The 27,180-nt window shown below is 39.2% G+C and overlaps 1 protein-coding gene and 1 pseudogene across 1 annotated transcript in view; one reads left to right on the forward strand and one right to left on the reverse strand.

The window, feature by feature from the left end:
- Positions 1-27,180, forward strand: part of ASXL3 (additional sex combs like 3 (Drosophila)) — a 194,355-nt gene that overhangs the window by 117,895 nt on the left and 49,280 nt on the right. The window lies entirely within an intron of this gene.
- On the reverse strand, positions 25,662-27,169 carry LOC102871903 (annotated as a pseudogene).

A 27,180-nucleotide genomic window follows, 5' to 3' on the forward strand; every position in this document is an offset into this window, starting at 1 on the left:
GTGAGCACAGCCTACCTCAGTGACCAGCACCTGTCAGACCTCTTCTGAGGTCTTCTCTGCCTGAATTCCGATAAGTCCTTCCTCTTCTGTGTGATTTTTCTGAACCCACTTGGTTGACCAGTGACCACCACAATGGGCTTAAGTGTGTCAGCTTTTGTGAGAATGGTGCAATATTGTGAGATAGGGCAAGATTCAGCTGTTTTTTAGAGAAACTCTGGTGCCCAAGTGCAAGAAGCTGCACTTCAATCCCAAAGGCATTCAGTTTGAATCCACAAGCTGCTCCTTGGGAGAAGGATTGACAGTCTCCTCCGTGTGATTAACTGGCTCTGAAAATGCACTGGAGGGTCAGCTGTGGGTTGTTTCCAACTCAGTAGTACACAACAACTATGGGCTGTAAACAACTCGACAACACTTGGCAACAATCATTCCTTTATATTCACTTAAATCTTCTATATTCTAATTTATAAGAGTTACCTATCCCTTTAAGAACTTATTGATGTAGGGAAATTCTAGTGAGTTGAGAAGAGAATGGTATGTTACTCTCATCACAACTCTGTGGCTTTAACACAGCAAAATTAATTTTCTCACATTTTTAGAAAGACTCTAAAGCTCTGGGAGCTGAGTGGTAAGAAGCTGTTCTACCATCCCAAAGGCATGTGGTTCAAATCCACCAACTGATGTTTGGCAGAAAGATGAACAATTCCTTCTGTTCAATTTACTGCCTCTGACACCCCACTATGGTCAGCTATGGGCTGGTTCCAATTCGTTGGCACACAACAACAGCTTTCTCGGTCCACTCTGAGAGGAAAAGCCCTTGTCTCTCTGAGTTTTTCTTCCTGTTTCTTGAGATTTTCCAGGGGGCACCAACCTGTTGGTGTTTCTTTCCTTATTGTGCCTACTGCTCTCTTTTTAAAGTTTCAAAGTGGATGACTTAAGATGTACCCTACAGTAATAAAACCTCAATAACATGGAAGGAAATTCTAGCCCAACTGGACTATAAGCTCCTTTCTAAGAGGGGTCGAGGGAAAGACATGAAAACCCCTGTAGTTTAAGAACTCTGTCATGGTGGAGACAGTCGTCTTGTGTTGCTGTCAAGTTGGAGCTGACCCATAGCTGACCCTCCAGGGGCCATTTTCACAGTCTCAAAGTTGCACAGGAGATTGCTATCTTTCTCCCACAGAGCAGCTGGTAGATTTGAACTGTGTATCCTTGTGTTGGCATCAGAGTTCCTTGGGGGTGGAGATGCATGATGCTATGGGAGTTCTGGTGGTTCAGTGATAAGAAATTGTGGTGCCTATGCAAAGGCACATAGTTCAAATCTACCAGCTGTTCTGCAAGAGAAAGATGGGCATCTCTCCCTGTGAGATTTACTGCCTGGAAAACATGCTGGAGGGTCAGCTTTGAGTCGGCTCTGCCTCAGTGGCACATAACAAGAACATGCAGCTTAGTGGAGATGATTATATTTCGTCTGTAAGAAGAAAGCTCCCAAGAAAAGATGTCATTGCAACTGAACTTTTAAAGATGCAAGCAGTTAACCAGATAATGAATTGCAGCAAGCATTCCAAGAACAGGAATCCAGGCATTGCGATAGTCATATAGATTGCTTGCAGCGCTAAGCCTTTGCACAGGTTATATATACCTGTGGACTTGGAGTCACTGCTGACTTACAGTGACCCCTGTGTTTCAGAGTGGAGTGGCACTCCACAGGCTTTTCCAATGATTGTTATCTTTTGGAAGTAGATTGGCAGGCTTTTCTTGCAAGGCACCTCTGATTTGATTCAAACCATCAAACTTTCAGGTAACAACTGATGTTTGTTCTTTTGGCATCGCTCAGGATTCCAGTCATTGTAGTAGCTCTTGAAAAAACAAAACAAACAAAAAAACCAAGACACACAGTATTATTTATTTCACTTTATACATGTGGAAGTAAAAACTGATTCCATGTCTTCCAAATAAAAAACATTAAAGCTACAATTTGAGCGTGGTTTTGACGACTCCCAAGGTCATGCTTGTTTCCCTAGCGTGTTCTGTATCCTCAGAACACAAAAGAGAAGAGCTTTGTGACAGATATAAATAAATAATGGTATAGCCGGCACGAAGTCTGAGTAAGCTGAGGAATGGGGCAATCGTAATGAAAAGGTCTCACATGTCACAGATGCAGTTGACATATGTGAAGAACGTACCAGGAGTTTATATTTGGAACAAGGCGTGCTGAGATTTATTTATTATATAGAAGGAAAACTCCAATGAGGGAGGGAAGTGAGCATTTCAAGGGGGATCCACCACTCTCTGTCTTGTTGAAACAGCCACAGTCTTTTCCTTTATGTCCTTCAAACCTAGACTATTTCTTGTCCCTTAGCCTCACTACTTGCTCAAGTTCCACCAGGCATGGTTTACTGGCAGCATTTGGTAGGACCAGGTCTCGATGTCATGGTGCAGGGGTGGGTCTTCTTCCTTGCTTTCCAGTCTTAAACATCCTTTGCTTATTCTCTTTCATTTGTCTATTTATGTCTTTTGCACTACTTATCATAGAGTCCAGTTTGTCCCCTGTGCCACTGTCCCCTCCTTCACGACACTTGAACTATTGTTATAATCACTATGTCAGTCATCGAGGGTATTCAGCCATTGTTAATAGTCCCTGGGTCAGTCCATCTCATTGAAGGTCTTCCTCTCTTTGCTCATTTTCTGCTTTTCCAAGCATGATGTCCTTCTCCAAAGACTGCTCCCCCAAACAACATGCTCAAAGTATGTGAAACGGAATTTCACCATCTTTGTCTCCAAGGAGCCCCTTGGTTTCAGGTTCTGCAGAATAGACTTGGTGTTTGTTTTGTTTTTCTTGAAAGTCCATGACATGTTCAATATTCTTCTCCTGCACCAACATCAAAGATGCCAATTCTTCTGTCATCTTTACCTGTTGCCCAACTTTCAGATACATAGCAAGCAGGTGAGAGGGTTGGCTCAGATTCTCATCAGCCTTTTATCTGACAGTATATGGCAAAATTCAGACACATTTCAAAGGGTCTGTATGAGCTGTAGTCAACTCAAAGGCACATAACACAATAAAAGTTACTTTATGTATTTGTCTTCCTTTGTGAGAATAAATGCTTCAAGACAGGGCTTTATTATTCCGTCATACTGTGCTTGGCACGCAAGAAGTGTCCTCGTTGAGCGAGTGAGTGTAGAGGGTGAGCCCTCGGTTACAAGGCTAGGTGCCCCCAGTCTCATCAACATAGTATATATATTTGGTTGATGCCAGTCCAGTTGGTTCCAACCCAACAGCAGTGAACTGGGTTGGAGATTACAGAGCCGAGAGGAACAGTCTCACTCGGGAGACATTTTAGGAGTAAAGTAAAGACTGTAACTGATACTGGGTCAGGACAAACTGAATACAACTTTTAGAAAGCTTTGAGTACTGCACGTATGAGAATTGTAAAGTATTGGTCTTTTTGAAAGTTTTTTTAAGCTCAAGTATATTTAATCTTCTTGTGTGTGTTTTTTAACCTAAAAATTAGAGGAAAATTAATGGGGGAAAATTGAATATAGAGGAGAGATTTATGTGTTTGTCTTTCCTAGGAGCGTAAAACCTCTGAGACCATGACTTGATTTGACTTTTTGTTATTGTTGTTGTTGTTGATGATTGCCTTCGAATTGAGCATGACTCATAGCGACCCTGTAAACAAAAGACCTGAAGCCCCTCTACAACTATCAACATTTATCAAAGTTCTGGGCCAGTTGGCAGCATCAGGATGGATGGTGAAGAGATTGAGATTGTTAACAACTTTAGTTTGCTTGGCTCCATGGTCAACACTCTTGGCACCAGCAGCCAGGAAATAAAAAAATGTATTGTGATGGGAAAGTCTGCTGTTAGGGACCTCTACAGGGTAGTGAAGAGCAACAGTGTCACTCTGGAGACTAAGGTGCATCTGATACAGGCTGTGATCTTTGCAATCACTTGTTATGCATTGGAGAGTTGGACGGTGACTAGGGAGGATAGAAGGAGAATTGATGCCTTTGAGCTGTGGTGCTGGAGAAGAGTATTGAATGTACCATGGACTGCCAAGAAAACAAACAGATTCATCCTGGAGAGGGTTAAACCGGGCTGCTCCTTGGAGGCAAGGATTCTGGGGCTTCATCTGACATACTTTGGACATGTAAGGAGGGACAGGTCCTTGGAGAGGAACATCATGCTTGGGAGGGTGGAAGGATGGTGTAGGAGGGGAAGGCCCTATATGAGGTGGATTGATTCAGTGACTGGGGTAATCGGGATGGGTGTGTCAGAGGCAGTGCGATTGGCACAGGGTAGAGCAGCATTTAGGGCTGTTGTACATAGGGTCGCTATGAGTCGCAAGCGACTCGATGGCGCTTAACAACAACAACAATAGAGTTTCTGGAGACATGTTGTTTAGGAAGTGGAGACCACTCCTGCTTCCAAATCTGTCATAGTATGTTATAGTTGTTATGTGCTGTTGAGTCGCCTGTGATATATAGCGACCTTATGTTCAGCAGCTCTGGACTGTTCTCTGTCCTGAGCCAGTCTTACTAATTCTGAAACACCAACCCCCATTGCCCCAATTACTTACTGTATCAATCCATCTCATCCAGGGTCTTCCTCTCCTGTGCTATCCATCCACCCTTCTGAGCATGATATCCTTCTCCAAGGACCAGGGGCTCAAAGTACGTGAAGCGTTCTATTGCCCAGAATGTTAGAATAAGTGAGAAAGATTGAACTTTGTTTGGGAAACTTGATAAAGAAAAAAGAGATACTGATTTGTCAGACTGAAGGGAATCATAAGAGAAGAGACAAGAAAATAAGTAACTATGAAAAGCATAGTGGAATGCAAAGGGCTTTCAGCTGGATGGTGGTAATATCTGCCCAAACAGTTAAGGTTTCAGAAGAATAGAAAGGCAATGTATACAGAACTTTGAAACCAATAAAATAATAATAGCAAATGTTAGTTTTGGTTGTGTTTTTTTTATTTTTTTAATTTAAGCCTTTTGTTTAGAGTCAACAAGACCACATGTTGGTTTTTTTTTTTTAAAAGCTGGTTGTTGTTATATTTTGGAAGAATATTCTTCTAAGTGGTACAGAGCACTCTTCTATCATTTTGCTATACTAAGGTAACCATCACAATTTGCTGTGATGCTGAACTTTGTGCCGTTGGGGTGTCAGATGCCATAATGGTTACCCATAGTGGACAGTGTTTGGTGGAGCTCCCAGTTTGACAGGTTTGGAAACAGGAGTGGCATCCACTTCCTAAAGAGCATGTCTCTGGAAACTCTATGAACTTTGATAAATGATGATAGTCATCGAAAGGCTTCAGGTCTTTGGTTCAGGTCTTTGCTATGAGTTATTACTCGATGGCAACCAATGGTAACAGCAAGGCTTCAGAAGTGATTTAGGCACTGTTATGACAAGCCTTAAAGCTGAGGATGAAAGTAGCAAGCAGCACTAGGATTTCACGTAAGGTTGCCTGGTGGCAGATGTGGTTGATCTGCTTTATCTTTTTACCACCAGCGAAACAGTGTTAAATGCTCAAGACATGTTAAATGTATGGCAAGACATGCACCAGACATTGGATTTTGTGTGGGTTAGAGATTTACTTAGGCTCAAATTGAAGAGGTGAAAAATAATAGAGGTCGTGTGAGATAACTTGTTATACTGGTGGGCTATATAAGGTCCAGGCTGGACAAGAAAGAACACAAGGCTGAGAGTGGGAATTAATGGGAAAGGAGGAAAGAGGAAAAGGAGTTGAAAAGAAAAAGAATCATCCATGATGACATGTTCTAGAACCTCAGAAAAGCACACGCTAGATATGGTAGGGTTTAGGTATACATATGGGTCAAAAGTCATCTCCTTGGTCACAGTAATTCTGTTCACTGAACAAAGGTAGAGTGCAAAGGGTTAGAGCACCATTGGTAGGTGCTAGTGAGTCGCTAGAATGACAGCATCCTTCAGTCTCCTTCATCTCTTTGCACAGGAGAATGCTGGCTGATTCAGTGCCTAGGTTTGTAGCCAGCTGCGCCTTTGTGGATCACTCTTTGTAAGATGTGCCTGGAGAATTTTAGAATTTCCCAGCCATACATAGCAGATCCTTCCCTCCTTCTCTAGAATGTGTACTTTATAAATTCTGTCTCCATAGAACAATTTTGTGACCTTTTAAAAATATATAGCAGCTGGCAGTATAAATGTCAACTTAAGTGGAGTCATGTTTCGATTTTTATTACACTTTCGAATTGAGCCTCACTGATGAATAGGTTATTGTCACTTCTGCCATCCGTATCATTTCTCGTAGTGCTCATCCCTGCCTCGATAGATACCAGGCTCATCAGGACCCTCTCTCCGAATACCTCGAATGCCACTCCCCCCAACTACTTAGAAAGAATTTATGCTGCTTCTGTTTTGTCCACTTTAGCAATTACATCATTTCAGTCCATTCTCACTCATTCTCCAATTTTGTTGAGCTTTCGTTTCTGTATGTCTGGTCTGTTAAGTGACCAGCCACTGATGGATATGTCCTGGGCAGGCTCTTTAAAAATCTCATTGAGCTCTGTGCACTTCAGATTTTTTGCATTCACCAGCAATAATGCACATAATTTTAACTGTGGAGAATGTCATTAAACTAAAATTGAACATTTACACAGTCCCTTTTGCAGAGGATTTTGGACTAGGAGAATGAATGTGTGTGTCAGGCGTTTTACAGCACGTAAGAATGTGATTTATTGATTTCTGATGGCTCCGTTGGCATCAGTGTATATATTTAAAGAAGTCACGCAGCCTTTATAAATGCAAATGGGAAAGAGCTTTCCATCTTTTCCCTCCATGGAAATAGCTCATACATTTGCAATAACTCAGGGCCTCTTAAAGATTACTCTATGTACTGTATATATTGATTTTAAAATTATACTGTTATTTTATTCCACAAATAGCGTATATAATGAAATGTCAATTTGCCTAACAGAGTCTAAAAATTCAAAAGTATTAAAGATATGAAAAATACTTGTATCTTAAGCTTATAGGTAGAAGTAAGTATGTGCTTGAGATGTAATTATTTTAATGGAACTGACACTTTGACTTTTTCCCTGCTTCTGAAAACGTATCTTCAAGTACTTAGGAAATCCAATATTCCTTCTTGCTGAAGCCACTTACTGGTGATAGTAAATCACATATTGCCAGAGATTTCCTTAAAGACCATGACTAGAGATTTCTAGTGTCACTAGTGGAGCCTTACATACTTGGAGAGGAAATAGATCTTTTCCCTTTTTACTATTCATTTTTTAAATAACAGGATAACTAACATCAAATCCTACTCATAAGCATATGTATGTGAAATAGTATCTAGAGTAGGTAAAATTACAGATTTGCAAACAATTGCTTATAGTAGGCAATCCAGTAAACAGAGCTAATTTCAGCTCCTTGTGTACAATAGTTCATAGATGAGGATGCCATTCTGGGTATTAAACTAACCTCTTCCTGTAAGTAGGGCACTAATGGGTTCCTTATGACTCTTAATGATACCTTTATGTATATATTACCAAGGACCATTAGCTTACCAGAGCATAAAATACATAATGTTATGTAATATTGACATATTTTCTAATTTCTATAATACACACATACATACAAATATTTACACTTACATTTTAAGCTTATATGAGAATGGAGAAGAAAGGAATTTACAGATGTAGCCTTGGATGTACTCACCAGTCTATGACAGGAAATTTGGAGGACAGCTATTTGGCCAACAGATTGGAAGAGACCCATATTTGTTCCCATTCTCAAGAAAGGTGATCCAACTGAATGTGGAAACTATCGAACAATTTTATTAATAGCACATGCTACCAAAATACTGCAGAAGATCATTCAAAAACAGCTAGGAAAAATACGTAGATATGGAACTGCTAGAAGTTCAAGCAAGATTAAGAAGAGGCTATGGCACCAGGAATATCATTGCTGATGTTAGATGTATCCAGGCTGAAAGTAAGGACTACCAGAAGAATGTCTATTTGTGCTTTATTGTCTATGCAAAGGCATTTGACTGTGTGAATCATAGCAAGTTGTTGCTGACATTGAGAAGAGTGTGCATCCCAGAGCACTTAACTGTGCTCATGCAGAACCTATACCTGGACCAGGGATCTGTTGTGCGAACAGAGCAGGAAAACACTGGGTGGTTTAAGCTTGAGAAAGGAGTATGTCAGCATTGTATTCTCTCTCGATACCTATTCAATCTGTATGCTGAGCCAATTATCTGAGAAGCTGGACCCTATGAAGAGGGAGGCATTAGGATTGGAAGGAGAGTCATCAGTAACCTGCATTATGCAGATGACATAACCTTGCTTGCTGAAAGTGAGGAGGACTTGAAGCACGTGTTGTGGAAGATCAAGGAATGCAGCCTTCAGAATGCATTGCATCTCAATGTCAGGAAAACAAAGATTCTTACCACTGGCTCAATAGACAGCATCATGATGGATGGAGAGGATAATGAAACCATCAACAGCTTCATCTTGCTTGGATCCACAATTAACACTCTTCGTACCAGCAGCCAGGAAGTAAGGGGATGCATTGTGCTGGGCAAATCTGCAATTAGGGAACTCTCCAAATTACTGAGTAATAATGATGTCACCTTAAGGACAAAGGTACATCTGATTCAGGACATGCTCTTTTGTGATTACTTGCTATGCATCAGAGAGCTGGGCAATGAATACAGATGATGGTAGAAAAATTGATGCCTTTAAACTGTGTTGTTAGAGAAGAGCACTGAATATCCCATGAATGGTCAAGAGAACAAATGGATATGTCTTGGAGAGGGTGCAGCCAGAGTGCGCTTTAGAGGCAAGGATATGAGGCTTTGTTCCACATACTTTGGATGTATTGCTAGGAGGGACTATTCCTTGGGGAAGGACATGGTGCTGAGAAGGGTGGTCAATTGGCAAAGGAAAGGTAGACCCTCAACTAGGTGGATTGAGTGAGTGACTGCTGCAGTGGGCTCTTGTGTGTCAGAAAGTATCAGGATGGTGCAGGATAGAACAGGGTTGAGATAATTTATAAGAATAGCAAAATTCGACAGAACAGCAAGCAACAAATGCTGGCGAGGTTGTAGAGAAACTGGAATTCTTAGTCACTGTTGATGGGCATGCAAAATGGTACAACCACTCTGGAAGGCATTATGGAACTTTCTCAAAAAGTTGGAAATAGAAATACGATTTGACCCAGCAATTCCACTACTGGAAATATACCCTAAATAAATCAGAACTGCCATTTAAACAGATATATGCACACCTATGTTCATTGCTGCATTGTTCACAATGGCATAGAGATGGAAACAATCCAAGTGCCCATCAACAAACAAATGGATAGAGAAGCTGTGGTTTGTTCACACAATGGAATACTATGCAGCACTGAAAAACAAGGAACTGATGAAATATTAGACAAAATGGGTGGTCCTGGAGGACATTATGCTGAGTGAAATATCCCGGTCACAAAAGAACAAATACTGCATCATGCCATTGTTATAAAACAGGACTGACATGGGAGTTGAGAGGAAACTAAGAAAGGAGGGGATAAATAATGTACACTGTGTTGAAACAGATGAAGGAAAGAACTGCTTAAAAGGAATATATGATTAGGTATTATTTGCTCGACAACAGTACAGAGTAAGAGCTGCATAGTAAAGCGGACTAGGGGGAGGAGACTACAACAGTGCGAGAATTTGGTTTCAAAGAGAAAAGTGAATGGGATGCAGGGAAGAAAATGAATAAATGAATGAACAGTGCAACAATAAATGAATGAAAATTCTAAAAAATAAAAAGCGCTCAAACTTGGTACCTTCAAGTCTGCCCTGGCTCATGTAGTTCCCTGTCGATTGACTGTTGCAGTCGTTTTTGGATGATCTTCAGGAGTATTTTGATTGCATGTGATATTAGTTATATTGTTCAATAATTTCCGTCTTCTGTTAGATCACTGTTCTTGGAATGGTAAAGAATATGAATTTCTTCTTACAGATCGATAACTGAAACTCTTAGTTGTAATTAAATCTTACCACATCAAACCATCTTCTTGGGGTCTTCCTCTTCTTTCCCTACCCTCCATCTTTCTAAGCATGATGTCCCTTTCCAAGGAATAGCCTCTTCTAGCTAAGTGGCCACTGTATGAAACGTGAAGCTTCACCAACTCTGCCTCCAAGGAGCACTCTGGTTGCACCTTTTCCAAGGCATTTGTCTTGTTCTTTTGGCTGTCCATGGGAAATACAAAAATTTAAAACATTGTAGTTGCATTTTTAAAGTTGATCAGTAAAAGATCATTGTGAATGAATATATTATCCGAGAAAGAATAGGCTGTAAGTGGTGTAGTAATTGGTTAAGGACTCAACTGCTAACTGAACAGTTGGTGGTTTGAGCCTACTCCACTGGTCTTGAGGAAAGAAGTGACTGCTCAAATTTGCTTCTTTAAAGGTTACATCCAAGAAAACCCACGGAAACAATTTTACTCTATTACACAAGCTTGCTATGAGTTGGAATCCAGTCTGTGGCATAGCTCCACAAAAACTCAACCTTTGGTTTAAGAATGCAGATTTAACTCCTTTCTCTGCTTCCAGATTGCCATTTATATGACTTTGGTTTTATCCCCTGATTATTTTTTTTTTTTTATCATTCTGAGGACATCGGGGAAGCTTGCCATCCAGATGCCAGGAATCTCTGCAGGATATAATGAAGATCAGACTAGATTGAGAAAAAAGATGACCAACAGGAGTGGAAAATGAAGACTCTGTGAGGTCTGATCAAAGGGACTGTAGGTTTACCGAGGACAAAGCTAGGTCCCAGTGGGAGGTATCGTGGGCCAGGGGGCGGGAGCAGTCAGGAGTGGCATATGTCCTGCACCTGCTTCCTGGGAAGTCTCACCAGGATTCATTTTGCAGCATGATCTCAGTTCAGAAAACTATTTACTGTGCTATATGTTGCCTTATTACCATGGTCCAAACCCTAGTTGTTTTCACAGGTAAGGAAAGGACCAGATGTAGTTTAGTGGGAAAGGTCACTAAAATAGGAGCATGAGACATATATCTATATATATAGATATATACACACACATATATACATACATACACACCCACACACATACACATATATTTATTTATTTATCTATTTATTTATTTATTTATTTTTCTTTATCTTTCTGCTTAAGAGTCAGTCCCAATTCCTCAAAAGTGCTAGACTTCTACCTGGCAAGAGTCAACTGAGGTAAACATGCACCTCCTTCTAATGTCTTTTTTTCCCAGCCTCTTTTGTTAAAAGAGGAAAAAAAATTGTGCCCAGTGTCCAAAAGCATTTTTAAGAGAAGTAATCTTTTTCTAAATTTTTTCTTATTATTAATTATAATGAAAGTTTACAGAGACTGAGTATTTCCACTCATTCATCGTTGTACTTTTAAGAGAAGTAATCTTAATATCATCTCCTGTTAGGATGAATAGCAGAGATCAGTAACTAGATATAGGATAGGTCTGATAGTTTTAAAAAAGGTCCTAATGTGAAATTTCTGAAAACAAGCCCTTCTGTGAGAAGAATTGTCATTATTACCAATTAAACCCTTCCAAATGAAGTAATACTCCCTAATTCATTTGATGAACCAAACATAATCCCAGTTCCCATATCAGGCAAAGGCATCACAAGAAAATAAAAATACAGGCCATTATCTCTCAAGAATATAGATTTAAATTTCAAAATGACCATCTAATAACCAAAACAACATACAAAAAATATAATCAAAGGAGGCAGTCGACTTGAATATCACAAAAGACGACATTCAGATGGCCACAAAACCCATGAAAAGATTGTCTATGCCATTAGTTATCAGAGAGAAACCAACCAAAACCATAATGAGGAGAGCTCTAGTGGCCTAGTAGTAAGAAACTGTGCTGCAGTCCCAAAGGTGTGAGGTTCTAATCTACCAGCTGTTCCACTGGAAATGGATGGGCAGTCTCCTCCTGTGCCAGATGGATTTGACTTGATGGTACACAAAAAGAAAATTAAATTCTTAACAATAAAAACCCATAGTGAAACACCATTTCACTACCAGTAGGATGTCAGAAGATTGGTGGCCTGTTGTGTAAGGAGTTACCAAATCCATGGCTGGCAGTTGGAATCCACCAGCTGCTCTGCAGGAAAAAGATGGACAAGTCTCTTCCCGTCCAACTTCCAGCCTCTGAAGAAACACGGTCCGCTGTGAGTAGGTTCAGACACAATGACAGTTAATTTGAGGGTATGGTTTGTTTTGTTTCTGAACCTTTGTCGGCAAAAAATACAAAATGACACAAATGTTGTGGAAAACAGTACATTGGTTTCTAAAAACAAAACTAACCTATAAATGAAATTGCCATATGACCCAGCAGTTCCACTTGGTGGTATGTACTCTTAAAACTTGAATGGAGTGGCTTAGAGCTCACTATTTATTCCAGCACTAATTGCTATAGTTACTATATCCAAAAGACAGAAACAGCTTAAGTGCCCATCAGCAGATGAATGGATGAATAAAATGTAGCACACACATAAAATGAAATAGCACTTGAAGACATTACTCTGAGCAAAATAAGCAAATCACTAAAAGCTAAACATTGTATGACCTCACTTATACAGAAAGAAAATAAAAGGAAAACATAGGTACTCGAAATCATTAGAGGCTCCCAGAACTAGAAGTGAGAGGAGTGAAGAGGAATTAATAGTGATGGGCAATTCACAGTAATTAAGGATAGAATTGCTTGGCCAATTATTGTAATTGCTGTCAATATATTGTGCACCTGTATAAAGTTGAATAGGCAAAATGTGTTTGATATGTTTACAGCAGTAACAAAACCAGGGGAAGTTAGTGTCTAATGCAGCTGCTTAGGTGCGCCCAAACACCTTACAGGACTTAGTTCCTTGGTTTGGAAGTTTTAGAGTCACAGTTTATTAGGAAATCCCAGTTAACTGCCCTGTCATGCTTAGTACTTCTGCTCTCCTCTCTAGAAGAATTATGTAGTGTCTATTGTGGCTTTTTAAATTTTTTAAAATTTTTAGTGTGTGTGTGTGTACCGTCAAATCAGTTCTCATTGGTACAGGAGGAGATTGTCCCTCCTTCCCTGGCAGAGCATCTGGTGGATTCAAACTGTGTGCCTCTGGGATTGCAGTGCAGCTTCTTGCCACTAGGCCACCAGAGCTCCCAGTGTCTGTTGTTTTAAAGACTTTAATGTAGCCATCCCAGACACAGCAATTGGTCTCTGTTCATCTAGAGCACAAGAATAAAAATATATTAGGAATAAAATTAAAATATGGAATATGTGGCTAATAATTGCCTTCATGAATAGTACTCCCTTTGCCATGTGACTAGAAGAATTGGATTGTGTTTAACTATCATTACTATGTGCTGAAAAAAGTCATTCAAGAAACTGGACTCTATGAAGAAGAATGTGGGATCGGGGTAGAGGTAGACTCAGCAGCAGCTAGCATTATGCAGATGTCACAACTTTGCTTGCCTAAAGTGAGGAGGTCTTGAAACCCTTGCTGTAGAAAATCAAGCAACCTTCAATATGGATGGAATCTCAACATCTTTGACAAAAATCCTCACCAGCAGACCAATAAGCATCATTGTGATAGATGGCATAACGATTGAAATTTCCAACCATTTCCTCTCACTTGGATCGACAGTCACCACCCTTGGTTCTAGTGTAGTCAGGAGATCAAGAAAGGAATTGCATTGGATGAGTCTGATGCAGGGGCATCTCCAGATTATTGAAGAGTAGTGATGTCAGTTTGAATACTAAAGTGTGTCTGATTCATTCCATGAGCTTTTCAGTCACTTGCTGTGCTTCTTAAGACTGGACAGTGACTAAAGGTGACAGAAGTGTTTATGCTTTTCAGCTGTGGTGTTGGAGAAAAGCATTGAATATCTAATGAACTGCCAAAAAGCCAAACAGAAATGTTCTGGAGAGGGGACAGCCAGAATACTCCTTGGAGGCAAAAAATGACAAAGCTTTGGCTCACATACTTTGGACGTGTTGCTAAGAAAGGCTATTCTTCAGAGAAGGAGGTCATGCTCAGAAGGGTAGAGGATCAGTAAAAGAAGAAGATCCTCGAAAAGATGGATTGATGTAGTGACAACGTTAGGGTGTGAGAGATGATAAGAATGGTGCAGGGAAAAGCACAGGGTTCACATTCTTATTCATAGGGTCGCTGTGAGTTGTACTCGACAGCACATAACAACAACAACCACCATTACTGGACAGTTTAATAAAATATTCCATGGAATAGTCCCAGTCAAAAAGGGGAATATAGAGAACAGAATTTCACACTTTTCTGGACTCTCTTGACTTCCTGGAGCCAATGAAGATGGATGTGCCCCTGAAACTCTTGGTCTGAGTTACTCTGAGATTATCTTTAACCCTTAAACAATTGAACATGCTATTATTACTGTGCTGTTAGATCAGAGCCAACTCATAGCTGACCCCTCTGGCTTTCAGAGGCTGTAAAACACAAGGAAGGAGATTGCCCGTCTTTCTTCATCAGAGCAGCTGGTGGATGGAATCAGATCACTTGCGTTTGGGTTGGGAGCACACCTCCTTACCACTGGGCCACCAGAGCTCATAGATCTGAACATAGTTTAGATTAACTTGTAAGTAAATTCTGCTGTAAGCATTGCTTTCTTTTAAGAACTAGTTGTATGGGATGACATTGACAACAACCAGAAAGGATGGAACTGGAACCTTAGAGGACTCTGAGCTTAAGGAGGGAGGAACGATTCACAGGTCCTAATGTAGAGCGTGTCAATAGATTGTATATGTACAGTGTTTGAATTGTGAACATTTTGCTGTGTATACTCTCAACAACAAAATAAACCTAGGAAAAATACTAATCACGAAAAGGAATTTGTCTCTAAAATAGCAGTGTTGCTGGGGTGACAGGAGTGACATTACTTAAAATCAGACGTAGATTTTGTTAGTTTGATTTCCTTTTTCATGTGGAAAATACTTTAGTATTTTCAGTGATCAAACAGATAGAGGGTACTTCAAGATGGGAGTTAAATGATCAAGATAAAAAGAGAAATCTACAGTTTATTGCCATAAATTGTAATCCAGAAAGATAAGCATTAGGCAGGTTGACATCAAAGTACCAGAGGAAAGATTTCTGTTCAAAAAGCGAGCTGAGAACATCTTCCTGAAAAACTGGAGCAGAAAATGGATAGCCAGTTAGGTTTGAAATCAGATAATAGAATGTTTAGAAATCTCCTGCTTGATCATGCCAGGTTATTGGTTGGGCTTTTGTTCTGTTCTCCTTCCTGTAGATGTCAAGGTCGCTTAAGAAGGTGATGAGTTTTTAATAGTCACTGGATAGAGAGAAAATGTGAGAAGGGTGTTTAAGTTGGAAATTTAATTTTCAAACCTTTCCTTTTATTGGTACTGCCTTTATAATAATCAGGTTCAGCAAGGATTGGACTTGTGTAAAATGAATATATTCATATATTGTTGTTGGTATGTGCCATCAAGTCATAATAACATCCTATCCTGAGCTGTTCTCACTGACTTTGACCCACCTTACCCGCATCACCCCAGTTACTGTGTCAATCCATCTCATCCAGGGACATCTCCTGAGTTATCACTCTACCCTTCCAATGTCCTTCTCCAAGCACCAAGACCTGCTGGCCACATGTCCCAAGTATGTGAGATGGAGCTTCAATATCCTAGCCTCAAAGGATAAACTTGGTTTCCTGCTGTCCAAGACAGACTTGTTTGTTCTCTTGGTGGACAGTGGCATTTTCAGTACTCTTCTCTAACACTCAAAGTATTGATTCTTCTTCTGTTATTTTTAGTCATTGTCCTGTGCTCTGCTGCATAGCATGTAATTGCAAAGACCATGGCCTGGATCAGGCACACCTTAGTCTCTAGACTGCCATCTTTGCTTCTCAGTAATCTGGAGAGGTCCCTAACTGCATATTTTCCTAGTGCAATTTGTCTTTTGATTTCCTGAGCACTGGTGCCAAAAGTGCTGATTGTGGAACTGAGTAAGCTGACATTATTAACAACGACAATCTCTTCTTCTATCATATTCAATTGAAGATAAGGCAAACATCTCATGGACATAATGAGCCAGTAGGAGAAGAGCAGAAGTCTTGGGGAAAATTAAAAGATGAGTGGACAGTAGCTGCCAATGAGCTCACAAATAGAGTACGTGAGCAAGCAATCGGGTTGGAGGGAGCAGAGTCCTAGAGCATCATGCATGATTAAATGTTGTAATAATAGAGTCGGCAGCACAGAGTAACCACAACAAACAATAATAGAGTGCTTCGAAGTATTTTCCCCAGTTTATTCCTTGACTTTTGAAAAGATATTATTAGCTCTATACAAAATATAATGCAAGCTTTTGGTTGGTGGTCTTGTGTTAATTTCTGTTTGCCTAGTGGTTAAGGAGTTGCACTCCCAGCGATTCTCTGGAAGAAAGCTGAGCAATCTCCTACCATGGATGGCAGTGATCTCTCGCTTGGATTGTAGCTGAATGATACATTCCCTATCTTACCATCAGACAGATAGCCTCCTATGTCACCTTCTAATCCTTTTGCTCTTTCTGGCTTATGTTTGCATTTTCTTAACATTTATTATATGATCCAGTGGTTTTCACATTCACAATGTTGTACATATATTTCTGCTATTAAATTTAGAACTTTGTTTTCATGCATCCCCAAAGAGATGCAACTTGTTGTGGAATGCCACTGAGTCTGAACAACCAACTCATAGATGATCCTTTCATGGGTTTTCAGAGGCTGTAAGTCACATGGAACGGGATTGCCCATCTCTTGGAGCACCTGTTGGCTTTGAACCACATGTCTTTGGGATTGGCTTGCAGCTTAGTCCTTCCCATATTCACCTACTCCTGCAGCCTTGACCGTATTTCCTTTAATTTAAGCATAGCTTCTTTTAGTCTTGTGAGCATATTTGTAATGACTTGTCTGAAGTCTGTATGAAATTCTATAGATAGACCCTCTCAAGGGCAATTTTCTTTGACAAATTTGCCAGCACTCCCCCCCAACCCCCACCCTTATAGGTTGCTTTTTCCTTCCTCTCTATTTTATAAAGTAGACTTGTTATGTGTTATTGCAAATTCTAACACTGGTATTTCCTTCTTTTGGACTTGTTCATTTTGTTACTTAATTTTCTCGCCTATGGACTTGTCTAGATTAATTTCATGACATCTGTTTTTGGTGTTGTGATGCCAATAACATTGCTCTTTAGATGGTTCACCCCCTAGCTGTGCACAAGGATTCCTCGGTCCACTTGTATCATTGCCAGACCCTTCTTAAGCTGTGTGTCCCCTTTGGCATTCCAGCTAGCCCTTAAGTTACATTAATTGCTGCCCCATTTCTCTCTTTTTAAAAAACAATTCCATAGGGTATAATTTGCTCAATTGCATTTTAACTTTTGCATCTTAATTTTGAGGCATGTCCCTATGTGATGCTGGGAAGGCTCTTCTTCTCAGTTGCCTGTCTTCTCTGGCAAACTAACTGACCTATGGTTTAGCTTGTTTTTCTCTGTTACTCACAACCTCTTCTTAATCTTCTGCCACCAAAAGCCTTATTATTTTCAAGAGAGGCCTTTGACTTGAATTTAGCACGGGGAAAGTTGCAGAAGCAGTTACCAAGGGCATTTCATACATCCTAAAGCAGTCTCCAGCCATACCCTGGAGTTCATGCTTCTAGAAACTAATCACACATGATTTTCCAAAAGAACCCAATGTCTAAACCCAAATTGTCTCTACTAAGCTTTTGTTTGACTTAAAGGTGATGCTAAAGAACCAGTTTCTTCAGGATTCAAAAGAACGCCAGAGGGCAAATAGTCTAGGTGGATCACCTCAATTCTGTGAACCCAGAAATCTAGCTTACCAGAAAATCTAAATTACTTTCTCACTGGGCAGAAGAGGGGTGGGGGAAAGGGAGTCTGACCTCTTCGCTGCACTCACTAGGAATTTAGCCTCTGCTAATCAGAGCTGGAGGTATAAGAATTGCTGTTGACCTTTCTCTCCCGGTAAGATAAAGTATCCTTTGACCAGAAACTAAATAGTGGAGGAAATGAGGCCCTTATTCTTGGCCAAGCCATCAAAACATCTGGGGTAATGCTTCTTCATGCTGGGCTGCTAGAGAGTGGGAAGGAAGTAGATTGGGATTTTAGTGACACAGACTCCTCTTGGGACTGTCACCACGGCTTAGAAGATTATGTGGAAATAAGTTTCCTTTGCTATATGCCTTCAGGATAATTTCCAGAATCTAAAGCATTTTCCCCATTATGGTTGTGTCACCAGGGAAATGATCTCCAGAAATGGATTCCACTACCTTTACGTTTCAATGTACCTTTAAAAATGGTCAGGCATACTGGTTCACATTTGTCTTGTCGAGGTAATTAAGGATACCAAAGCCTTTTATTCAATAAAGCACCCTTTTCCCAAAAGTGACATATTAATTATGCATGACGTTTCCCGTACACATTGTAATGAAGTATGTGCTCAATAAATAGTTATTTAAAATTAAGATCAGATTAACGTCTTATTTCTTGAGTAAAAGCATCTAAAAACCTGCTTTATAGTCTTTCTGTTGTTGTAGACTACATTTCACATTCAGATTTCAAAAATGAAAGCTGTAGTTATGCTCAACACTTTTTCCATTACAGAAGGCTCTAAGTGGAAAATTATAATTGAAGTATAGATTAGCTAAAAAGCAGCACAGGCATTTTGCAGTTTCTATTATAATATGTGTGTTAAATATAATAATTGTTACTTTTTTCCCTTTAAAAGAAAAACTTTTTTGCAGAGAATTTTTTAATTGAACTTTTGTTTTATTTTCACCTCCTGTTATTTGATAGATTTTATACCATACCATTTGCTGCTGTTTTTGCTGTCGTCATGTGCCATCGAGTCACCTTCTACTCAAAATGACCCTATCTACAGAATCTCTGAACCTGGCACTGTCCTGAGCCAGTCTTACTGGCTCTAAAACACCAATCCGATTGCCCCAATTATTGTGTCAATGTATCTCATCCGGGATCTTCCTTTCTTGCACCCTTATCTGCATGATGTCCTTCTCTAAGGACTGGTCCCTCCTGGCAGCATGCCCAAAGTATGTGAGACAGAGCTTCAAAATCCTTATATAGGGTTTGTGGAAAGGAATCACTACATTAAGTTTTCAATAGTAATAGTAACATTGTATTTCCAGTCAGCATTATGAGCCTGGTTTTTTGTTGTTGTTTTGGGGGTGTTTTTTTTGTTGGGTTTTTTTTTTAAATGCATTCTTTTGTTTCATAGGCGCCGGGGACAAGATTAAGAACTCTAGTGATATTTTATGTTAGATGATATTTTAGGTAAGATGCTCTAAGGCGATGTGTTATGTTACACATTGACCAAAGGGTTATGTGTTTGAATCCAGCCTGTCTGGGAGAAAGACAAGCAGTATCCTGTGTAACAAATTTTACAGTTCAGCCATGTAAACTTTCCGATGGGTTGATGTGAATAGGCGTTGAGTCAATGGCAGAGAGGTTTGGTTTTTGGTTTTCAGTATTACATTAGCCTAGAAGTGAAGGCAGGCATGTGATCTTAGAAAATAGTATAATGTGTTCTGAAATAGATGTGTAATTCAAAGACCATAATGATATTTGTGTCATTTCTTTTTCTTACCTACAATAATCTTTAATCAGCTTTTTACATATGTTTTATGTCAATTGGCATCTTAGTGCCAGATTTTTAGCAATGTCAAACTAGTATTTTGTCTACATGTTAAATAAGGCATACTCAGATAAGTGGTGAAGAAAGAAAGGATGTACTTACGGGAGGTGAAGGAAGTGTCTCAAGTGGTTCAAATTCCCCACTTTCTTTAAGCTCATATTGGGATAGTTTCCAGAATGCTCCATTTTCTGTACTCTGTGTTCCCATTTAAATTATTCATCTAATGTTTTATCCATTGAGAGATTCCATCGAGAGGGAAGAAGAGAAAAATCAGGGAAAAAACTCTTCAGCAGGATTGAATAGCTATTATTTATGCTCAGATGCTATTGGTAATGCTTAATAATTTAGGTAGATAGATCTGATGAATATATTAATATATACTCAATATATATTTACTATTAAGAAAATAGTGTTTCTATATCCTAGATATTTAAAATATGAATGCCTTTATTTAAAAGATGTAAATAACATAAAATAACTTTAATATAACAATGGCATTGACATTTATTGTGTTCTTAATATATCCAAAGGTTATTATTTCACTGGAGAGTAACAAGTATTAGGATACCATTTCATCAGTTTTGCAAAGGCAAGTTTCCAAAAGTTGAGGCATAATCCCTTTTCCAAAAAGAGCTTGACGCTTCTTTTAGATGAAAACAACTGGTCAAAGATCAATCATAAGATTTTGGTTTATATATAGTGAGCCACACTCAGCTGCAAACTCAACTCCTTAACTAGATTTTTCTTTTAACATCTGCCAACACAGATACTTTTAGAAGATTTCAGACCCATACTATTTTAAACAAGTCACATCATTAACCTTTGCCATTTCTGACTTTATTAATGGTAGATTTCCTTATTCACTCCTTTCTCCCATAAGTCACTGTTGATTAAAGGAGATAGTAGTAAGAGAAAAATAGTAACTATTCCTTTATTTTATATAAAAGTTTTACTGAAGTTTAGCTTACATACAGATAAGTGTCCCAATAATATTTGTAAAGCTTGAAGATTGTTTTTAAAAAGTCAACACATCAATACAGCTGATGTACAGCTAGAAAAGGAACAAGCCTGTGGTGCTTCAAAAAGTCACCCTTGACCTTGCCCTCTCTGTATACTGCTCATACGATAGTAACTGCTTTCCTGACCTTTTGTCACTATCAGTTGGTTTTGTCAGTTTTGAATATTACATGATACCATCATTGTTGTGGTGTGCCATGGAGTCAGAACTGACCCATGGCTGACTCTCCAGTGGGTTTCCTGAGACAGTAAGTCATACAGGTAGAGGGTGCCTATTTTTCTCCCATGGAGCAGCTGGTGGATTCAAACCATGTGCCTTTGGGATTGCAGCACAGGTTCTTAACCACTAGTCCACCAAAGTTCCCTATGTGATATAATTAGCCAGTCTAAACTCTTATTTAAATGTGTTGCTTGTAGTTGCTGTGATAGTGATTCCCATTCATGGCAGTCCTGTGTTTTACAGAGTATAACTGCTTCCTAGGGTTTTCATGCTGTGTTCTTAACAAAGGTTGTTCTTGTAGCTTAGAGGTAAGAAATTGTGCAGCCAACTCAAAGGCATGTGCTTCAAATCCCACAGGTACTCTGTGGGAGAAAGATGGCTGTCTCCTCCTGTGTGACATATAAGGCCTCTGAAAACCACTGCAAAGTCAGCTATGAATTGGTTCCAATTCGACAGCCCATAAAAAACAGCAACTTGTAACAAATGCAGTCGCTTATTCTTGCCTGTCAGAGTGTCATTGGGTGGATTTGACTTGCCAATCTCTAGTTGCATAGTCAAATGCAAACAGTATTCTTTACCTAGGGGCCTATTATTGTATGTAAATCATTCTCATTGCTGTCATTTTACCATGTTTGCTTACTTATTCTCATTTATTATTTCCAGTTTGAGTGTCACAGCAGTCAACATTTTGGTGTCTAGATCTTTTGGTTTCTCTAAGCCCAAACTTGGGATATATATATATATATTATTGTTTTTATGTGCCATTGAGTCACCTGTGACTCATAGTGACCCCATACACAGCAGCTCTGAATGCTGCCCTATCCTGGGCCGATTTTACTGTTTCTGACACACCTACCACCATTACCCCAGTAACTATGTTAATCCATCTCATCCAGAATCTTCCCATCTTGTGCTGCCCTTCCACACTTTTAAGCATGATGTCCTTCTCCAAGGACTGGTCCCTCTTGGCAACATGCTCAAAGTGTAAGACAGAGATTCAAAATCCTTGCCTCCAAAGAGCAACTTGGTTTCTCCCTCTCCAGGACAAACATGTTTGTTTTCTTGGCAGTCCACAACATGCTCAATACTCTTCTCCAGCACCACAGTTCAAAGGCTAGTCTCTCATCCTTAGTCAGTATCTAGCATTTAGATGCATAGCAAGCAATTGAGAAGACCATGGCTTGAATCAGATACACCTTAGTCTCTGGCCTGATATTATTGCTGTTCAGCACTCTGGGGAGGTCCTTGATAGCAGACTTTCCCAGTGTAGTTTATCTTTTGTTTTTATGACTGCTGGTTCCAAGAGCACTGATTATGGAATAAAGAAAGTGAAATTCTTAACAATCTTAATCTCTTCTCCATCCATCATGGTGCTGTCAAATGGCCCCGTGGTGAGAATCTTTGTTTTCATGCATTAGTAGTCAAATTGCTGAATCAGAGAGTATGTATTTCTTATATCATCTTTGTTATATCAAAAGATAAAATTGTATGATGTGATTAAACCAGTTGCTACATCCACCAGCAATTTAGAACATTGACAGTTTCCACATACTTAAAGAAAATAATGGATGTTGCCTTTATACTTTTTGTATGTGGCTTCAATTTGTGTTTCTGTAATAACTCTCCAGATTAAGTCAGCTTTTCTAGTTTTTAGATATCTCCATACCATCTTTTGTAAGTGACCAGTTCAAGTTTGTTTTATTTTTTAATGGATCACCTATTGATTAAGGTTATTTTTCCAAGTCCATGAGTCCTTTGTCATCTATATTCCTAAAAGATTCTCTCACATTGTGACTCCTTTGTCTGCCTCTTGTGTCTTAATGATGAACAAAACCGTTTCATTTTCATGTAGCTCAGTTTATTGAATTTTCCTTTTTCCTGAGGTTTTTGTGTTATGGTTAGAGATGTTTCCTTTGTCGTTTTCTTAAAAGATGTGTTACTTTGACTTGCAAATTTAGATCTATAAACCAGTTGGCATTCAACTTGAATGTGATATAAAACAGAGATTTTTATTTGAATATCCAACTTCCCAAACACATTTTGTAAGATCAGCCATAATTCTCCCTGTGACACTTTATAAAAAAGCTAGTGACTAAGATATATTTATATGGCTCTATTTTAGATAATGTTCTTGCCCCTACTGGTATCTTTTGGCTATATTTGTACCAAAATCCTCTTATCTTGATTACTCATAGCTTGATTTCTAATGGAGGAAAACTGCACAGCATTGTTCTTTTTTAACTATCCATGAATCTTTTCTTTTTTTATATATCCTTGTTCAAATCATAGCTTAAAATTTCATAAAATTATATGGCATTTTTGTTGGAAAATGAGCTTAATTAATAGAGTACCTTATAGAAAATTGGAACTTTTATCACAATTAATATTTCCACCCAATAACATAGCACATGGAGGACTAGAGGATGTCTGATGCAGGCCATAGTCTTTCCGATAACTTGTTATAAATCTGAGAGCTGGACAGTGAATAAGCATGGCAGAAGAATTGATGCCTTTGAGCTGTAATGTTGGAGAAGTGCACTGAACATCCCGTAGACAGCCAAAAGAACAAACAGGTATGTCTTGGGGATGATGTACCTGGAAGGATCTGTAGAGGTAAAAATGATGAGGCTTCTCTTCACATATTTTGGCCATGCTGCTAGGATGGGCTATTCATTAGGATATAAACATGTACACCTAAGCAAAACTGATAACAGTGCATCTAACTTCCAAAATCAATCTCCATAATAGTCTATGTGTTTCCTACTGCCAAAGGGGCCCTTTAGAGTAGTGAGAGAAGATCTTCACCCTGAAACCCACAGCGTCCCTTTTCAGCAGGAAGTAGCTAAGAGAATACGCCATCCCCTTTTCCTTATGACTCAGGGTGAAGTCTCTCTCAGGGAGGAGAGATAGGGAATGGCAAAGGATACACTGACAAAGGAAATTAATCAGAACTGGCTTTGACAAGCACTGTGGCAATTGGACAACTAAAACAGACATTCGGGGGAAGGGGGGGAAGAAGAATGAACTGGGGAGGAGGGTAGAGAAAACAGTGCAACCATGAATGAATGAAAACCCCAAATCTCTGTAAATGTTCATTAAAACTAATGAAATTTAAAAAAAATAGAAAAAGAAAGGGGCAGTATGCTGGGAAGGCTGGAGAATCGGCAAAGGAGAGAAAGACCCCTTCATCAGATGTATTTACAAGATGACTGCTGCAGCGAGCTCTTGTGTGTCAAGAACTGTGAGGATGGCACAGGATAGAACAGGGTTCAGATCTTCTGTTCATAGGGTCACTGTGAGTCATACTTGATGGCACCTAACAACAATAGCTAACAGTATAGCACATCCTTTCATTTATTTGTTGTTGTTAGGTGTCATAGAGTTGAGTATGATTCAAAGCGACCCTATAAAGAATAGATCTGAACTTTGTTCTGAACAGTATAAATTTTTATTGCTCAATATATATTTACTTAAGAATATAATCATGTGCATCTTTCAATAAATTTATTCCTATTCATTTGATAACATTTTCCACCATTCTCCATTGTTTCTATTCTTTTGTTGAAGACACAGTAAACAATTTTATTTTTGTATAGTTCTACTTGTCCAGTTCGTATTTTTTAAATGCACTGATTTTATAACAATCTCTCTCCATTTGAAATAATATAAAATGTTCTCTTGGCTATAATAATCACAACTTTATTCCTTTAAGATTCTTTGTTTTGTTGCCTTATGTGCTAGATAATAACCAATTCAGTCCTGAATGACAGTGATGATGATTAGCATCTTCATCTCATTTCTAATTCCAGGATAAAGACTTTGCTCTTTCAGTTTTTGTTTTTGTTGTTTGGTTTGGTTTGGTTTTTTTGCTATTTCACTTTTATACAGTCCATTGCATATTACTGCTGGTTTTCAAAATACTTTCATTATTGTATTAACTAAGTTTCATTTTCTAGATTTGTGAGTCTTCGTTTCACTGTTCTGTATTTATTAAAATGACTATTTCTCCTATATCCTATTAATAATGGCAGATGCCATTGGTTACTTGTCATGTATTCAATGAATTTGGCATTTCTAGAAAAAATTTAAATAAACTTGTTGTGGTTGTTGATTGCCTTCGCGTCGAGCACGACTCATAGTGACCCAATGAACAAAAAAGCATGAAGCCTTTCTATAACTATTGACATTTACTTAAGTTCATAGAGTTTCCAAAGGCATGTTGTTTAGGAAGTAGATGCTGCTCCTGCTTTCCTAAATAGACTTACATAGATACAAATATTTTTTGCTAATGAATTGTTAATTTTTACGTCTGTTTGCCTGATGGTAATCTTTGCTGCAATACCAAAGGCATGTGGTTTAAACTCACCAGCTGCTAGCACGAGAAAGATGGCCAGTCTCCTCCCTCCCATGTGATTTTCTGCCTCTTAAAGCCCACTGGAGAGATAGCTATGAGTGGCTTCTACCTCAATGGCACAGAAAAACAAAAGAATAGTTTTCCCCCTATCTTATTGTCCTTGCCCTATTTGGTAGCTCAAGTAACTGGCTTCTTTTGTTGTTGTTGTTGCTTTCAATCATTTTGTATTAGCTTTTCCCGATAAATGCAACAGATGCAGGTACAGATTGATGACACCCAAGTCGAGGCTCATGGCTGCCAGTATATACTCGTTCAGGTGACAGCCTTTGAAGCAATAAGTGAGTGTCATAGATGATGAAGCCACAGAAAAGCAGGGCTTCCCAGCAGCAAAGACCAACTCCACTGCCTCGCTATTAAAGAATAACCTTAAGGAGTTGGAAACAACCTAAGTGCCCATCAACAAACGAATGGCTAGAGAAGCTGTGGTATATTCGCACAATGGAATACTATGCTGCATTAAAAAACAAGGAACTCATGCAATATTATTCAAAATGGTTGACTCTGGAGAACATTATGCTGAGTGAAATATCCCAGTCACAAAAGGACAAATATTACATGATGCCACTGTTGTAGAATGGGACTGTCCTTGGGGTTGGGGAGAGACTGAGTAAGATGGGTTCAATAATGTATACTGCACTGAAACAGAGGAGGGAGAGAACCGTTTAAAAGAGAGATGTAACTGGGTATTTCTGTCATCACAGGAGACTAGAGCGAGGGCTGCATGGTGGAGGGGACCTGGGGGAGGGTTTGTAAAACAATGAAAGAATCTTTTCTTTTACTTTTCCATAATTTTTGGACTCATGTACTTATAACTTGTTAGTCAAATTTGTGTCTTCTAGGTTGCAACACCCCCATGATACATCTTCAAGGATATGTACATGTACAGCCAAGCACAATCAATAAGAGTGCATCTGAATTCCAAAATCAATCTCCATAATAGTCTATGTGTTTCCTACTGCCAAAGGGGCCCTTTAGAGTAGTGAGAGAAGATCTTCACCCTGAAACCCACAACGTCCCTTTTCAGCAGGAAGTAGCTAAGAGAATACGCCATCCCCTTTTCCTTATGACTCAGGGTGAAGTCTCTCTCAGGGAGGAGTGATAGGGAATGGCAAAGGATACACTGACAAAGAAGATTAATCAGAACTGGCTTTGACAAGCACTGTGGCATTTGGACAAGAACAAACTGGGAGGAGGGTAGAGAGAATAGTGCAACAATGAATGAGTGGAAGCCCAAAATCTCTGTAAATGTTTATGAAAATTAATAAAATATAATTATAGAAAAAAAAAGAATCCTGACAAGCAGAAAATCCACAAAACCCTAAACAGCCCTGCTCCAAATTTGCTAAAAACTTTCTTTGATTGTAGAGTATATGCATTCAATCCAAGAAATACTGCAGTTGTCAATATTAAAGCTAATAGAACAATATATATGTCATAGAAAGTAACAACAATGGCTACAGTCAGAGCTTCCAATAATGTAAATCCAAAAAGCAAGTATAAGTTAAGGGGATGCTTATGTCTGTTCAGTGTCAATGGGAAAATCCTACCCAAAGATCCAAGGGCAAACACCAGAATGAGGGCAGCGCTCTCATGCACAAATGTCCATATGGACTCAAAGTATAAAAAAAAAAAAGGGAGCATGTTACTGTGGTCAAGAGAACTTGCAGAGAACAGATGCTATACTTTTCTTGAAAAGCTCTTCGGATGTGCACGCTGGCCAAGGCCACACAGCTGCCGTAGTTGAAGTCATCCTCGATCAACGAGGATGGGTAGTGAGGGTCTGAGCTGACCATTGTGGCGAGGG

This window comes from Elephantulus edwardii, unplaced genomic scaffold (assembly GCF_000299155.1).
Source record: "Elephantulus edwardii isolate Elephantulus edwardi_28Jun2011 unplaced genomic scaffold, EleEdw1.0 scaffold00076, whole genome shotgun sequence".
Lineage (NCBI taxonomy): Eukaryota > Metazoa > Chordata > Mammalia > Macroscelidea > Macroscelididae > Elephantulus > Elephantulus edwardii.